Source organism: Macrosteles quadrilineatus, unplaced genomic scaffold, assembly GCF_028750875.1.
Source record: "Macrosteles quadrilineatus isolate MER2022 unplaced genomic scaffold, UCM_ALF_1.0 Scaffold_2__2_contigs__length_208266976, whole genome shotgun sequence".
In the NCBI taxonomy this organism is placed as follows: Eukaryota; Metazoa; Arthropoda; class Insecta; order Hemiptera; family Cicadellidae; genus Macrosteles; species Macrosteles quadrilineatus.
Window position 1 is genome coordinate 139,727,386 of NW_026542595.1, and position 18,991 is coordinate 139,746,376.

At 34.8% G+C, this 18,991-nt stretch overlaps 1 protein-coding gene across 2 annotated transcripts in view; it reads right to left on the bottom strand.

Moving 5' to 3' along the window:
• LOC128985874 (mucin-5AC-like) overlaps positions 1–18,991 on the bottom strand; it is a 78,185-nt gene that overhangs the window by 25,280 nt on the left and 33,914 nt on the right. Inside the window, exon 1 of one of the 2 annotated variants that reach the window (XM_054405828.1) lies at positions 13,703–13,752. The exons of the other annotated variant lie outside the window; for it this stretch is intronic. The gene's annotated coding sequence lies outside the window, so the exon portion shown is untranslated. Of the gene's footprint in view, positions 1–13,702; positions 13,753–18,991 lie in introns of those variants that run through there. 2 annotated transcript variants of the gene reach the window in all.

An 18,991-nucleotide genomic window follows, 5' to 3' on the forward strand; every position in this document is an offset into this window, starting at 1 on the left:
TTTGATATTGTTCTAAGGATAAATATTTTCTAATATATATAAGAATATCTTCAATAAACTTGATGTAGTATTTTGACAAATTTAGAAGGAAATCATCAGTATTAGACGTTCAGTTTCAAGCTTTTAACTCGAATATTTAACATGTTCTTTAATAGCACCTTACAGCATCCCTTTTTCTTACAATTTCTGTTCTTTTGACCTCTCACACACATGCGCTGATACACGCACACTCAGACTCCGGTTGCTCCTGAGCTTCGAGTTAGGTAACCGATAGAAAGTAGCCCTAGTTATGCACCCACTGTCCAGCTCTGGATATTACATAGTAATTACGAATCTTCTCCTTACTTTCTTACTAAACTATCCATTCGTGTCCACCTACTGATTGGTGTGTTCCGCATAGTTGTCGTATCAATAATGCATTTCAGAGCATCTAACTACAAATTGTATAATTTTGATGATTTTTCTTTCGTAGTACAGCATCGCGGTTTCTTTTGAAATTAATATGACTAAATACACACTATCGTACAGTATACATTACATTTTCATGTTAAAGTTTATGCAAATTGTAGAATTTATAAAACAGAGTTTGGTACTGTACCACCAAACAAAGTTTGATTTTTAGTACACAGTATTTTCAATCGTGTGAAACTGCAAATGCTTAGTATTTTTACCTAGCCATGGCATATTTTACGTCCAGTTTTAGTAATACAATATGTCTAAAGGAGTAGACAAACATTGAATGGTATAACATTGAATGGTTATAGTAAACTCTATGATATAACTCTGTCGACGATGTTTTGGTTCAGCACCCGAAATAAAAAATGGAATGATTGAGATATTAAGTTCACTTAAATCCCCTACCTAATGTAACAGAGCTTGTTTCCTTATCAGTCAAATAACAAATTTGATGCATTTTGTTACATAACAGCATTGATTTAAAACATTCTGGAACTACTGAATCATACCAAACCAAGGACTAAGCAACTATGTGTGAAAGATTATCCTAGTGTATGTTTTTCTTTTCGATTCTTTATTATAGGAGTAGCAGTTTTTATTGCACTTTCGGCTGGAATATTGTTGTATGACCAAATCACAAAAATGTGCAAAAGTCATATCACATCAAATAGCCCATGGAAACAAAAAGTTTCTCTCTACGGTACGACGTAATTTGTAAAATATGGTCACCCAAAGAAAATATTCCATTCGAATTAAGCTTTCACCATAAATAAAAGAGCTCGAGACTTTTAGAAAGGGTCCTTGATGACTAGACTGGTAGAAAGCATCACCTTGAGAGGTCTGATAGTGGCTCTATCACACCCAGTGGGGTTCCTATGCGGCCAGTGAGGAGATAAAGGATAAAATAACTTGCGGTAAGTATATTCCTGGAAAAGGCCTAAAACAAGATAAAAGCAAAAGATAAAACATATTAGCTTGGTATTAAACAAATAATTTCGACCGCCTGTCACCATATGCAAGTTAGAAAGACACGGAAGAACCGTTACGGTTCAGTCAGATAGGCAATGGTGACTACTATGATAACGAAAATCATCTGTGTCTGGCTTATCATCGCAAAACGGTACCACTGAGCTACCTTGTTCCGTAGACAATATGACCAGAATACAAATTTACCGTGAAACATTGGCGGTAGTTTGTACTCTGTTGATGGTTTCACTTGCAAACGTATCTATATCTTTGGCAAATAGTACAAACGTAAAAAATCACCTGCAAAAACAAGTAAATAATAGTTTTTATTTCTATTGTTCCAATTATCAATTCAATTATCAATTATCAATTATTTAAGATGGGGACGCCACTATGTGCGTATTTTAACCCAAATATGAGTGAAGGATGAGTGTAGGATGAGTGGCGCGATCTTGTAGTCTTGTTAGTGACTAAGGCCGACATGTTCCTTAGACACAGCTGTTAATTAATAGCCCATTCAGCTAATGGCAACTAAGGGACCTACAGTTTATTGTGGAATCCGAACCACATTTTTTCCTCGTAATTAACAAATTGGTCTAATTATTAGGATAGTACTGCGGATAGTCGTAGTACTCACTAGTGCGGACGTTAATCCACACCAGGGAGCATCGCATCCACATTGCATCCCTATAAATATCCACAATTCGTGACCTCCTAGTAGTGTGAACAATGGAATTATAAAAAAAAACCTGCCAAGTCACGTGGTCTTGATTTTATAAACCCCGAAAAATCAATTAGATCATTCAACTGTGCATCTTAACCTCAACTCCATTCATCAAATCAATTCAACGCTCAATGATGAACTCGGGTGAAATCAATCAAGAAGTCTATCTAAATACAATACCCCAACCTACAAAGCCTCGGTGCCATCAAAAGGTCAAACTGCCCTGACCTCAAGCACTGTTGCGGCCCTGGAGTCTGTAGAGCCCCAGATCATTAGTCTACCATTGTGGCCTCACAAAGGTGTTCAAATTTGTCTCAAGGGCAACGTTGAAATGACCGGAAGAAATGGCCGAACCTGTCGTTACCTCCCACACAAGAGGCAGGTAACGGTACGGGCATTCCTGTTGCGTCAGTCCCATATAACGGCCTCCGAGCTATGCACACACGGAGCCCACAGTGCTTCCTTGTAGACCTATCCTGGGCATAACTGACCATCCTCTTGAGAAACTCCTTCAAAAACTTTGTTAGTCGTGTAGAATTGCTCATCGTGTGTCCATCTACACCTGTTATGGGCTAGATGGACACTGAAAACTGACCACTACACATCTCTGGATAACCCTTATTTAAAACTATGTTGTTTCAGTTGTTAGTTGAGCTATGCACTCACATGGACCCAAAGTGCTTTCTTGCAAATGCAAACCTATCCTGGGCAATTGACCATCAATAATTATTTACGTCCTTCTTTTAATGGTGTATACATCCCTTCAGAATCTCCATTGAAAACTCTGTTCAATACACACCACGTAGAAATTTATTATCGTGTGTTGCCGTTGTTTTATTTAATTTTAATCAATCCCATTATGAATTCAAGTTTACGAAAGTATACAAAGCAGTGTGTGGATTGGTGTTCCAGTGAACGTAGAATATAATTTAAAAAAATACAATTATGTACATTAGTACAAGTCTTTTCCACGAAGATATCTTCTGGAGACGAAGCAGCTGCAAGCTTCAATTTTGAACACTTGCCATGATAAAATATGGGGTTTCGATGGATTTCCGAAAGGTCAGGGCAGTTTGAACGCCCACGGATCCGGTTGAAACGGTTCAACGGATGACTATTATAGCTCTTGTCATCGGAAACCCCACGGGCATCCAGCCATGATCATGATTCGGTTCAGTAAACCTGCATTTCCCTTCTGTCGCTGGGTGCTACATCGGAACTAACCCCTGATTATCATTGGAACTAACACCTCAACTTAATCAGACTTTCAGGCTAATAGGTGACGTTGGGGACAATATATTCATAGGTTACTGTAGTTTATAATAAAACATTGCTGTGAACATCTATGTACAGAGATGTCAATTTCATGATTAAATGGCCTCTGGATCGTCTATTTCTTGTTGTCTTCCGTGTAAAAATTACTGACAATTTTTTGTAGAGATTTTAAATTTTACTATAATTCCAACGTGCTCCAGCATCAAAATGACGAAGTGAAATGTTATTTATATAATATTACACACAGTTTTGCTGAGGATATTTTGATTTATAGAGATAAAAAATATTCTGGGGAGATGATAATTGAAAAAAATTGGGTTTGAACAAAAATTTGATATTTATTTAATATTAGTTTATTTTCCTCATATTTATTGAAATTTGATAACCCCGAATAGTTTAAGATAATAGTGCACCAAATTGGTCCTAACTCATTTGACCCTACTAGCATTCACCACAAATATACTACAACTTTCATACAAATCTGGGTCTGTTGATTGTAGTTATTTGATTTCTCAACAAACATTTTTTAAACACACAGTCATGAGGAAGAGGGAGGCATCATACAGTATGTTTTCAGGGCTTACCCAATGTTAATCGGACCGAAGAAGTCACAACCGAGAAGACTGGACATTACTCTGGGGGACCCCGTCTGAAGCTTTCTATATCCTTTCGTAAACCCGTGTTCTTCGTATCAATTTCACGAGTGAAATGTTGATGTGTCACAACCTAACTGTAAACTTTGTTCCAGATCACTTTCTCACTAATGGAATATCAGATATGGAGATATAAGGAAAATTGAACATGGAGTAGGAATTAGTGAAGCTATGTTTGGGAAGGATTTTATGCAAAATTAGTGGCATGATAAGTAAAATGTTGAGCGGAGAAAATATATGTATCCAAACTGGAAATAAGTAGGCCAATTTACAGTAAAAAAAAAAGGATGGAACCATTTCAATCCATTCCCTGGGTGAAAAACAATAGAAAATAAGACGAGATCTTCGCTCTTTTTAGCGATTTTTCACTATAGGTAAGTAGTTACAGTATTAACTAAGGCGACACGAAAATACCAAAATCCAGGACCGATTTAATTTTTCATTTTAACGTCTACAGAGACCTAAAACACAATTAATTCAAAGGTTTGAATGTATGTGTGTGTGTGCTCGTTAACGCGATAACTCGAGTCATTTCCATTCGATTTTGTATAAATTTGGCGTGTGAAGAGTTGGATAAACTTGATTGAAAATACGAACCAGAAAGATAAGGTAATTTGATCGGAATGTTATGGGGTTTCAAGATTTTCCAAAATTTTGTTTTAGAAATTTTTACCCTTAAAACATGGAAATGCTCAATTTTCATCACATCCTTTGTGTAGTATTTAAATAACAAATCATTTTGTACATTTGAGCTTTATTGTAAAATTAAGGATACGTAGAAATTTTAAAAACTTAACTGTACTTTTGAAATTCCCATGTTATTTTTTAAGACTAAACATAAAACTGCTTCCTTTTGTTTGTTTATGCATATATTTTGATTTTAATCATATTTGGTAAATTTATTTATTAAATCCTATACTATTGACATTTTATAAAAAAGCGTTTATCTCCCCTGTAATGGCAACCTAGGTAGGTCTAATCCGTTAAATCTAATGTTATTTAAATAGAGAATAAATATGCCTTGTTTTTGATAATGTTTAACAAATCCAATCAGACCAACTGAAATTCGCGCAGCCTGTAGGTTTGCTACGGTGGGGGTAATTTTAAAGTTGTTAGGATTCCTTATTCTTTAAACATCGCTGTTTAAGATCATTAGTATTGACTTGTGTGCCAAAACTGTTTGTAATAATATTAACATGTTTGTAACGGTTTCCCAGATCTGTAAAAATCTCAGTTTCTTCACTCAGGTAACTCTTTAACTTGGGATTTTGTATATATATATTTTTTTTCTTTAATTTTTCTACGTGTTTCTTTCTTCCTCTCTTAATATTTTTTCTACATTTTTGTTACTTCTATATTTCTTTTTCAAATTTTCTTCTTCTTCTTTCCTTATGTTCATTTCCTCTCCATCCATGCTTGGGTTTTCAGTAGCCTTACTTTCTACTAAGACTTCACGACTCTCTGACAGAACAAAGACACAAAAAACTCGTCAATTAACTCAATGGCTCAATCTGGATTCCACTTTCAGTCCAATAATGTACAGTACACTATCCTTTCTACAAGGCAAGGACGAATATGGAGTGAGGGAAACCAGGGAAAACAAGGAGGATAGTGTGTCACCTTCCCTTCTGGCCAAAGGAAGCGACTAGAGAACTTTCTCGTGAACTCTACTGATCGACAGCGACAGGCCGTCAATGACCAGTGCTAAGCGGTCAACTTGTAACCAATTACCACCCGCTTAAGGCTCTGAGTAAGAAATGTTGCTACGGAATGTAATTTGTCTTCCTGCTTTTTGTATTTTTTCGTTCAGAATTTAATTAGAAAAATCTTAAATGTTTAAACGAGAATATTCTTATTTTCTAGAGCTAACATTTTAGGTGTAAGATTTTGTTTAAAAGCCTCTTGGGGACTGTACCTGGAATAGATTTTTCTTAAACTTTGATTTTAATCGTTGGGATATGAGAGGTAAATAAGCTTTCCGATAACATTCAATTGTTATATAGTCCAGAGTTTTATACTTGCATTGTTGCAATTTGCAATCTCAAGTATTGTTGCAGCCGGTTGTCAACGTGTTAAGAGAAATATTAAATTTACTTCGATGTTACAAGTTTAAAATATTTGGAACATTTATGAATTTAAAGGTGGGTGGTGATTACAAATGATATGTGAATTCAGTGGTTTTTCAACGTCACTTTAAATTTCAGTAAACAATAAAAAAGTGTAAACACGTATAATTATGTGTAAGTTCTTGTAAACACTTGGAAACTCCACTATTGTCCGTAACCATTGTATTCAACCGCTAACCACAAAGTTCCAACGCCACATTCCCCAAGTCACAAAGTTTAACACATGCCTAATCACCACGTTTATGCCCAACAAGCGTTTATGAATGACAAACACTTAGGCATACCCAACACTTGGGTGTGAACGACCTCTTCTTGTGGTCAGTCACTCAAGTTGAAGGTTGCATTGTTCGATCCTTGCCATCCTGAATATTCATATTTAGAATCATTTTGGCATGTGCTAATCAAGAAAGCGACACACATCGTACACATTCAAATCACCAAGGGCAAGGTTTATTGTTTGGTCAGACAAAAGGATGCTGAAAACGTAAATTGAATTACAATTAGCACTTTCACATGGAAGCTTAATTAGTGTTTGGTCCGTTGAAAATCTTCATTATGGTTCTTCTTCAATTAGCATACAAAATTAATTTTTTTACAAAGTTAACGTTTTTTTAGAATCTCAAATTCATACCATAATTTTGTTTGAAGTTAATTTAGTGTTTTGACTAATCGTGATGCAAAATAATAATCCCAAAAAAACTAAAGTTCATCTTTTGGTGTAATATTGTAATAAATGTTATGTAACACGTATTTTTTAATGTTTTCCTACAATGAAGATTCAGGAATTGGACGTATAAAACATCCCACAAGAATTTTATTTGTCAGAATCTTTTTAATAAGCTATGAGTTTTCATGAAGCCTTATTTTCCTTTACAGGTTACCACATAAAAACGCCCAAACCCTTTTTCACATTCCCGTCCTAAAGGATAGTACATGGAAATTTGCAGTATAAACGTGCAAGAAGTATTCGTTTTGGCGTCCTCCTACTGAAGTTATAGAAGTGGTTTTGGAAAATATTATGTTCATTTTGTTTGAGTGGGTGCGATTTGTTTACTATTGTATTGGTGTTAATGACTACATAAACCTCATGATATAATGGGGGGGATTTTAATTAGTCAAAACTGCTTTAACATGTTTACTTGGATTTGCATTGTTAAAACTATCAAGAAGGTTTATTAACTATAGCCCAAAACAAGAAAAACTTTATTAGTTCTCTTGACTTTGTTGTAGCATTCTTTAAACACACAAAAAATATTGCACAGCAACCAAGAAAATATGGATCAGTCTATGAATGAGTGTTTGATAATTGATGAAGTTATGTTGAGTGATAAGCATTTTCATTCGATTTTTGCGAAATTAAAGATTCGGTAGTTTAAATTAAATTGGCTTCATTTCTTTAAGGCAGAAAGTGTGTTTTAGTGTTTGGTGCCTCTTATTTTTAAACTGTGAACAAATTTCTTCAAGCTTATATAAAAGCTTCTTCGATTCTTCAAGCTTAGTTAACATTCTTCTTGAACATTCACAAATTGTTTCAGTCAAACAATCTTTGAGCTGTCCCCGCTAGTTTTACATGACAGGTTCATTTTGCGTTGCTTGTTGAGAATTTCACAGTCGTTTGTAGAGCGCTAACGGAGATGTTGAGTTGCAGACCGTTGTTCCCGCGCTTATGAAGGACAATGTCCAGGTTTGGAGGAAATAATATGGACCATTGTTATATTACGTGATTTATAATTTTAAAACTGGTGTAAAACGTTATAAGAATTTTTAGAACACTAATAATATTGTATTACTAAGTATATTTTTCTTCTTTTTCTGAGTTTTATTTTTATATAAACTTTCAATATTTTATATATTTTGACGCCGGAGACTCTTAAAAGTACCTATTAAAATTAATCCCTTTGGATTTCCTGTTAGTAGAAAACTATGGTAAAATTCTTCGTTACCCAGTGTAATTCTTTACTTTAAGATATTTTGAGATATATTATGAGGAGTGCTATAGCCGAAAAGAAATATAATTTAACCCCTGCCCTCGAAGTTCTTTTGCATCTATTCACATTGAAAATTTTCCTTGCTGTAGTCCTAGCTTGGAAGTAGAATTCTGCATTTCAAGGACTTTTGTGAAGATAAATAATTGTAAGGTAAGGAACTATAATAATAAAACCTTTGCCGTCAAGGTCTTATTGTATCTATTCACATCTAAATTCTCGTTTTGAAGTCTACGCTTCGGAAGGGAACTCTGAATTTGGAGAATTATACAGAGAGTAACAACCCCAGAAGATCAATCGAACCTTACCATCGCAATTCAAGTATCTCATTGCATCAAAATTCTCGTGTGATTCCTAGCTATGTAGTTGCGTGGAGCTCTACACTTCAAGGAATTATGAGAGCAATAATCGCAGAGGTCCAAGTCCAGTTAACAAACCGTCATGGCCAGAGTCAAACCAGTTCCGGACAGATGGAATGTCGCCTGCACATGATCCTCTAGTGAGAACCATCGCATTACAATAACGGTACAAGCAAACCAGCAAACCCATCCAGCTCACAACCACCAGACGGAGATTAGTTTCTCATAATCAACGGAATCTCTTAGATCACTGATGATTCTGCGAAATACCCGATGAAAGATGTGGTGTCTTCTCGGATAGTGGCACAGCAAACGAGGAATTTGTCTCGAGATGTTTTTGAAATGGGAGCCTGGATTCAGTTTATGATCTTCTAATTGGCTGGATTCGGGTAGGTTTTCTAAAATCCAAGGTGTCTAAGCCCATTCACCATCAATTAAGCGCACCTCAAAGTGCTGTGGAAGATTGTTTAGATTCAATTTGGATTTTTATAATGCATTGCTGGTTTCTTGTAAACGTAATGAAAGAGTAGCAATGTTTGAAATTATTTTGTGTCCGTTGGTACAATTTACAGCATGGTGTAGAGACTGTATGATGAAGTCGGTTTACTACAGATGGTCTTGAACGACTCAGAAAGGGATGAAACAAATTCAATGAACAACAAATTAGTCAGATTGTTAAAAACAATCTGACTGATGAGAAATCATATGAACATCTATAAATATTAAACGTTAGATCCAGCCGTGAGTTAAAGTAGTCAAAACAGATTTCACACGATGACGACAACAAGCGTTTTAATCTGGGTGAACGAATCGGCGTGGAGTGATCTTCTTTGACCGTGACTTTGGCATTCGGTCATTGGGCCACTGTGTTTGTGTTATGCCATTGGTTGAACAGTCTGCGACGGCCTTCTAGATCTCGTAGCCACATTGTGATCGTCACAGTGGCATTGACACAAGTTATGGAGGCTGTGGTCGAGGTAAGCAGGTCAATGTGCCATACACGTCTTCCCGCAACAACACTTTCTACTCTTTAATTGAAATATCTGAATTTTCTTCCTTGCCTGCATGACAAGTTGATCTTTTCCTGAAACTGTTGTTATTGTTAAATTGCGTGTAATGTTTATTCGGTCTTTTTCAGTGGTTGTTAATTACATAGAACCTCTTTAACTGTTTCGTTGTTTTTATTTTTGTAAAGGAACTGTATAAACAATTGTTTTTTAACTTATTCCAACCTGGTATTGCTGATTGACATTCTAACGACAGTAACTGAATAAAATCCAAATTCTGAAGATGGAACTGGTAACGTTCATATATTACAACATACCCCCGCCGCAGCAAACCTGCAGACTAAGCAAATTTCCATTTGGCTGATTGGATTTACACTGAAATAGTGAAATGTCTACTTAAAATATAACATTTCCCGATTTAAATAGAATTAGTTTAGCAAGTACTTAGGTTTGCTGCATCAGGGAGGGTAAAACTGTTTTTTTTTGTTTTTTTTTTGTAAAATGTTAGTAGTTAGTAGGAAATAAAAACATTTTCCAAATTTGATCAAAATATGTTCATAAACAAGCAAACTACAACAGTTTACTTATTCTCCATAAGAATAACATGGGAATTTTAAATTTACAATTTTTTTTTTTAATTTTCTCGGTAACCATTAGGCGCATAATAACGCTTCAATATACTAAATTATTTGTTTTTTTAAGCTTTACAAAATGGTTTGGAAAGAAATTGCTAAATTTTATGTTTTTGGGGTCAAAAATGGGAAAAACCTATTTTTACCCCATAAAACCCCCCGTAAACCCCCGTTCCCATGGTCCGATCATGCTGGATCGCGAACTCGTTCGAATAAACGTAGGTTTACACGTTTGTACCAAATTTCATCAAAATCGGATCATTTTTGATCGAGTTATCGTGCTAACGGACACACATATATATATATATCTATATAAATAAAATTAGAGTTTTGTCTGTACATTGCTTAGAATAATGAACTTTTTGGTTATTTTTACATTTCATAGGTCAGAGAAACCGAATCAAACCTTATCTCAATTTCTGTCTGTCTGTCTGTCTGTCTGTCTGTCTGTCTATCTGTCATTCTCTTGGTAACGCTAAAATACGCACTTTATTACAACTACTCCTCAATAACTATAGCACTGTCCCGCCTGAAACTTATTTTCCAAATACTATACATATATGAGATGGTTTTAGACGTATTTCATCGAATATGAGACAGTTAGATATTTAACAGTAAACCCTTGAAAATCAAGTTTTTGTCGATTTTTGACGTGGAATTTCTGGAAGCCCATGTTAACCTTATGAGAAATGAAATTATTGAATCTTAACAGCTGTTTCAATTAAACAAGTTGGTTCTGTTCTGTGATGTTCAATAGCATTAAAGTTACAAGGATTACCAACAGGGTGCAGCACTAGCACTATTATTTCTTTTACATTTATGACAACAGCTAATTTGCAACCTGGAGGCGAGTGAGCGTAGCGAACGAGCTAACCTGAAGGCAAGTGAGCGTAGCGAACGAGCTAACCTGAAGGAAAGTGAGCGCAGCGAACGAGCTCCAACATACAGGTGAGTGAGCGTAGCGAACGAACTTCAACCAGGACGTGATTGAGCCATGCAAACGAGATCAGATAGTAAAAATAAAAGTAAGCCTACCGTTATAGGATCGACCGGCAGACACAGAGGTAATTTAACCTTTTATTGATTGTCATACCGATCCGGAACAACAAAAAACAACATAAAATGAAGCTATGTATAATAGTTTGGCCAGCATATCTTAAAATATGCAAACCAACTGCTGTTCTTTATATAAGAAGGTTTCAACTGAATATTATAAGATCCCCGTGCGTAGAACGGGTACACAGCTAGTAAATATATAAATATATATATATATATAAATATATATATATATATATATATATGAATTTGAACGGATGGTGTTTTTGGCCTCTAGGGACCTCAAAACGAAAAAAAAAATCGGTCCCGCGTCCAGGTCTTACCACGAGTACTACGGTAACAGCTTATTCCCTATATGGGAAATTCGCTAATATGCCCGTCCACCCAATCAATAAACCTACAAATTTCTCCACAACCTAAAAGTCTAAATGGAAAACGCCAAAACAACATTCTTCGTTCTTTGACCTCTTATGAAAATGTAAGCCAAGTTTTATGGGGTGGAAGAACACTGCTGTCCAGTTCTAGGACGGCATTTTAGACCCAATGGGTTCGGCTGGAGCCCAAAAGCTAATTACAGTCTGAGATGCCCTGGGGCTAATGGAAGGTTCTAGTTTTTGGATACTTAACTGTTTAAGCCCCTCCTTGCTCTAGTATGTGTTAGTGGGTCTAAACGCCGCGAACTAGTCTGATGGTTAGGTTCGGGTCAAATTAGATTATAGATTGATGAGATTTCATTTTGGAGATTGTCGACCAAACAACGTTTATGGACTCTTTTTACCTTTATGGCATTATAACTTGGGCAAAATTTAACTAGGGGTTTTTCATATCTATTAAGATTTTGGCATAGGGCATTATAACATAGCTTAAACATACTATTGAACTTGTAGATTTATCATCCTTATATTTCAGCCGAAGAAAGTTATAAGGTATGTTTTTTCCGGAGGTGTCGTAAGTAATGGCACACTCAAACATTACATGAAACGCACACAGAATCAGGAGAGTTTAGAACTCGAAGTCTACTTGCATTATTCCAAGTCAAAGGTACAAGTAATCTCCTCATCCTATTGTAAATCCTAAAGTAGAGTTTGTTTGTATATCATGTTATGCAACACTTGATGACCTCAACAGCTAAATTGTTTGTAGTGTTAGGGTAAGTTTTGCTATGAATGTTTAACCCTTTGGCTATAATATCAGGAGTTAGCAGTAGTTAACACAATTATCTTCTAGTTGGTCATTCAACTTAAAAATATTTTATTTGAAATGAATAAAGTAATACATCAAGACACACTCTAGCGTTACCGTATACAAACGTACTTTTAAATTGCCTTGAGCTATTAGGGGTAATACACATATAGTAAAGCATGTTAAATTTGTAAATCATCCAGAAATCCTTAACACATTATTTAAAGTACCTAAAGCCAGGCATTGCATCTATGCATTTGTATTCTGTTCCCATTCACTAATAGCGGATGTTGTTTGTAAACATTTGGTCCTCTCTGATTCTAATAAGCAAGTGAAATGGTAAGAAAGTAGCGCTTCCTGTTTTACCAGAGCGTGAAGATCATGAGTACGAGGATAATCATGTCTGGAAATTGAGGATGCGTCGGAAATCTTTGAGCGTCCGTACCAGAAGCGTACAAAGTACAAAATATACCCATTTGGCTTTGGTTTCTGAAGTGGACATAAACATTGATCAGCTGTTTCCAGTTGCTAATAGATGGATTAGATTACTGCAAAGAAATGTGCTATAATTTACAATAATTTGATCTTTGAGTTTGGCATGATTAAAGCTGTTCTAAGACTTGTTTCATTCAGCCTTAAAATAATTTATCCTCAGGTCTTTGGCCAATGGGCATTCTAAGTTTCCATGTTGACATTCACAAGTGTTAATTTGTTGTTCTAGATAAAAAACACTAATATTGAATAATGGCTCTTATTGTCCATTTACTTTTAAAATTACACTATTGAGATTATTCACAGCTAAATTAATCGCTGTCAAATAAAAATTGCGGTACAAAATCATTAAATTGTCTTATACAGTACTGTAATGCAGTTCCAAATGTCAGCTTAGCTTCTAATTAAATAAAACATACTTGAGCGTTTAGAAAATTTAAATTTACAAAACTTAGAAGAGAGATTTTATATTTAAATAGTATGTTATATTCTAATACAGAATTAAAATACGTAATTGATCTTTGCTTTAGTTATTTGAAACCATACTGAAGTTCTCATACGAGTCTCGTAATATTATTGTACACAATCATATTTGAATAGTAGAAAAGAATCTCAGTAATATAGTTAGCTCAAAACTATTTCCAATAAAAAATCTATTTATGAACTAACTAGTTACTTAAAGTCCCCTTATAAATACAAATAAACCAAAATAAAAATATGAATTTAAATTAACATAATTCATTTATCGATATGATGTTAAAATATATATTACGTAATTCAAACACTTACCGCGATTCGAACGCGAACGAAGCTTTTCGAGCGAACACCGAACGTTTCGAGAGAAGCGAACAAACTGCAGCCCCGTGGTCGCGGTCGCTCGGTCGTGCCTGGAGGGGGGCTCCGCCCCTGCCCCCTCATAGCTCCCCAATTATTTAATACTTCCCACCTCGAACAATGTTTTCTGAGGTAGCCAGGGTTTATAGCCTATTGTAAAATATTCGCGTGTTGGATCAATTTACACATGTAATGAACACTAGTTACTATATTTCTGGGGATTGATCCATTTTTTGCCTAATGACATTTTTTTCTTACTTATTTGTATCGTATTCTGTTTTGCTAAATTGAATTATTTTAATTAACTTTTTTGTTTTTGAAATAGTATTTGTATGTCTATATCAAAATACTGTATAACTCATTGTAACGTTATGTAACGATCGTACGGTCCTTTGAATTCAAGTGATATCTAGTATAGAGCAAGATTATTTCAAAGATCCCCTAAAGATGTATAGGCCTACTAATTGTGAAAATACTCATAAATATCCGCATAAGTAAGTAGGTAAGACTTGAGACTAACTCTAGTTGTTTTATTATTTGTTTGTTTAGGGAAGTTCTCCTGAGCAAAGGTAGGGGGTTTTCCGATTCTGACTAGGTCAAATCCTCCCTTGGGCGTCCTGAGGCCTGTCAGGTGGCAGAAGGCGGAGGATAGGCTAGACAACTCATCGGAATCTATCAGAACTAATAAACTAGTTGACCTGCATACCACAAACTGGACCACAAACAAACAAACTGCCAAGCAAAATCTGCTTCCTACTGGAACAGGTCGATGGAATCTTTCCGGACAAGCTAATTTGCGTTCGAGATTTTTAATTAGTTACGGGAAGCGATGCAGTTAAATTGTTTGAGTTGTTTTGACGTAAACATGTCGTATGCAAAAACTGCATTTTGTAATTTTTTGCTTATATTTCTCACTAAAAGACGGAAATGTCGAAAGTGTGGAACGTACTGAGACGAAGAAAAAATGTAATTTAAGTTGATTATGCGATGGACGGTTTGGAATCCAAAACAAATGTTTTTTTTTAGCTTCTTGGTCCTGCAAACTTTTTATGAAGTAGATATTGGATTTGGATCGATATTCCTTGATTAGATATTGGATGTTTTCATCTTTGTTGTGTAAAAACTACTTTTTTATGGAAAGAACGAGATATTGTATTTTTTTTGTGTTAGCCAGGTCTATAATGAAAATGGACGTAGCATTGATCCATTGACATATTATGCTGATGTAAATTATTATTTTTTGTCTAATATGCCAACAGTTAATCAAGCGAAACTGGAAGGACAACTTTTTGTAAACTATAGAATCTTTCTGGTCACATCACCTATAAAAAACTCAAGTTAGATATAATAATTTCCAATTCTACAATAATCTGTAAGCTCATTCAACCACTGTTTAATTTTTAAAATACATTTACAGCCGGTCAAATGGAAGAGATGTCTACTTCGATATTCAAACGTCAATAGATTTCAAGTACTGTTATATCTGACACGATATATTTATATTAGAATCAAAGCGAATCAAAATTTGATTCGCCTTCGGAGACTGCAACGCCGGGTCTTCTTGAAGGTGCTGATAGGAATGTAGCGGATGTTTTCAGCCTGAGTAGTAGACTAAGCTAATGAGTAGATGTTTGCACCAAGGGTAGTAGCAGTAACGGTATAGCCAGTCCAAGACCCAAGTACCGGACCCATATCACTTTCGTTTAAACCTCCTTGATGCTTCACCGTTAGTGCCAGTGACGTAGTTTTCCATATGACGTAATAGCAAAGACAAGTACTACTACTTGTTTGTAAGTAAACAAATACTTCCCACTTATCTTGGGATACTGAAGCAGACCTCATTGATTTGTCAAATCTGAGATATGTTTAGTATGTTTCATGAAAGCTATGTTTGAGTGCGCTTTGGTCTATTTTTTTTAGATGAATTTTATGCTGTACCCTCCATACTTTTGTTTATAATACCAGATACAAGCAGTGCACTCATCTATCTAGTATAAGCAATCGTTTAAAAATATACTAGAGGACCCATGCTGAAATATCATATCCGAGAAATAATCAAATTTATGATTTTTTATTGATTAGTATTGAGTAAGTATCTTGAACTTTGCCGATTCGATCGACTAATAGCTCAAATTAAAGCCTACAATTGACTGATTATTTGGAGTCTCAAACATATAATAAAAACATAAACAATATTGGAACTACTGATTTTTAATGATAGAAAATACTTATAAAAACCTATTATATTATTAAAGTGATTCAATCAAATTTTATGTAAACGGTTAAGGTAATTTACCAAATAAAAATATAGGCATATGGCACATCAAAATGAAGCTTAGATTGTGTAGATTTGCCGAAAAGTATTGATATGGACGAATTTCCTAAGGGCTCTGCCCCACAGGCTGATTTCCAAAGGGCTACGCCTGGCATGCTTCCAATGTTAAAATGGTTAATTTAATTTAGTTAATGAAACAGCTGGTCAGTACAAGGAACTAGTGTTTATTTATTTACTTGAAAAATATGTTTGTGACTCTTTATGTAGATTGAGGAGGGTTATGTTTGGTTTTAAAGTGAGGTTGTATACGTTTTGTAAAGTATTGCTAAAAGTTTCATTTTTTTAATTTATGTAGTAAGCTACATATGAAGAGGCTTGACTAAAATTTAAGAATTATGGTCAAAAATGTCATTCATGAAGCATCAATATGAAGCATTTGATGCTATTGCTACACTAAGGTATGTTGTCATATTCTTATGGATCTAATCAAAAGTAGGGGTTTGAAAGTAAGTAGGTTTACGCTTTTAAATCAGTTTATATTTTAAAACTAAGTCATAGAGTTGCTGTATTTTAAAACACGCATCATCACCACTTTATAGCTCTCTCGGTCACATTTTCTTCCCGTTGCAAAGCACGGGTATAGCAGCTTGTATATTTTTATTAGATCATTCTCATAGAATGAATATTTTTTTCATGGACAATGACTTTATGAATAAACTTTAAATCAAGTATATAAATTAGAACCATTTATCTATTACTTTATGCATTCTAATAAACAAACAATATAATATGATAAGAGAAAACAAATTCTACATTTTAATGTAAAAACTGTTAATTATTACACAGTACAAGTATTCAAAAAATCAAGACTCATAAGACTCTAGTGAATGGATATTGTCAAGCACGTTGACATTTTGTTCTAGGACTTGGTATAAAAGGTAATTCAACTTAACAATGAGGGATTTTTAAGTGTCTCCAGGGTAATTTCGTCAATGGTAATTTCATCGGGTGATCACCCAAGTAGGTCAGAATACATGTTAACTTAGTTACGGATCATAACTAAACCTATTAAATCATGGCGGATTCCGGAACTAGGGATTTGTAGACGACACTACCACACTTCTACGGTAAGATCAGACATGCTTAGTCATCCGGGAAATGGAAAAGTAGGGCGAGTATCATGGGAAATTGTTATCTAGTGGGCTAAAGACTATCATTCGATACAGACACACTATAGGTACTGTGAAGTACAAATGTAATGTATACATTTCATTACCTTGTTAAAATCATGGTGTTGAGAAAGATACCTTTCTTATAGAGTCTCCTCTGAAAAGAATCTCTGCTGTAGCACAGAATAAAGACCTAACCTTAGATATTATTCTGTGGTTGTACTTAACAGTTCATTGAGTAAAATAAGTTTTCTTTATTAAGCGCGGATTTTCTAAAAATTCCAAACTGGAAGTGTAACACAGTCTATAATTTTATCGGAATTATTGGTTAACATAATCTCAATCGAACTAACCAACTTAACTCAAGCGTAATATATTCTTAATAATATACCTTGTAATTCAAGGTTTACAATTGGTTCCGATGGTACGATGTTGTGGTCTTGACATTTCACTTTCATGTTGAAGGGGTGACAGTTTTTTTATAAAATAATATTGACTAGAGCTAACAACGTAGTGCAATTCTGTAAAATTTATTATTTTTATTTTACACGATTTTTTCATAATTTCAAAATTGGAAGGACAACTTATACTAACTGCTGTCTTTTATGTTTTCATCAACTATCATAGAAAAAAAGAAAATGAATTGTGTAATATTTATGATGATATATCATGGTTTGAGATTAATAATTGTCTTTAAACTATACTGTGGTGTTAATTTCACAGTTCAATGCAATAGTAAACCAGTAATTTAAACATAACTAAAAAAAAAGTGTTTCTTAGAAAAGGGAACCTTGCGAAAAATTTGCCCAGTATCATGTTAAAACACCTGAGATGATAGAAATAAGTAGTACGAGTAGTCAAATGGGGCACGCGTCGATGAACTGGGGCAGACTAACAAATAGCCTCTGTGGTGACCGCTGCCCTGACGACGCCGCGCGCAGTGCGGGCGAAACGTCGGTGAATTATTGGCGGGTACAGGAAGAGAAAACCGCGGGAAAGCGGGTGGTTGAGACAGGTATAGACCACTCTTTGCAAATCCCTAACAAAAGCCACACTTTACGAGTAAAGCCTATTGACTTTGAAGCAATAAGTTTTGGCTTCAAGGCTATTTTTCATTCGTCTGTATAATCTGGGTCCTGTTTGAAATATATCAATCCTTTTATAAATACAACTTTTCACTGAAGATAGTCGTTTTGCAGAACAACCTTAGTTAACCAAATATCAAACATATTGAATAATAAATATAATAACATGGTTAACCAAACAACAACCTACCTATAACAACCAAGCAACCTAATTAAAACTATAAGTGAGCCATAGCATTGATTAATGATTAATTAATATCACAGACAATTTTTAATGGTCCATTTTCTCTCTAATATACAGTCTATTAATAACCAATATTGATATTAACAAATAACTATTAAAATAAAGATTGCCATTTCCAACCACATGGAAATTGCAACACATATACTGTTGTTTTATATGGTTCAGTAGCTTAAACTTGTTTCCCAAGACAATTATTTCCATTACAATACACGGCGTTTTATATTGGGCTGAGAAAAACAATACTTTACGGTTTCACGGGCTGGCGATGATGATTGATATACAGTACTGTATTCCACTCCAAAACACAGCAATGCAGTTTGTTCCAGATTTTGATTGCTAAACCGTTAAAATTCAGATATCGAAAAACCCACGAAGAAAAAAATATGATGATAAAACTTTTGTTAACTTTTGGAATGCACGGCGCGTTCTATTAGACCGAGACAACTGCTACGTCTACGGCTTCGGCTTTCA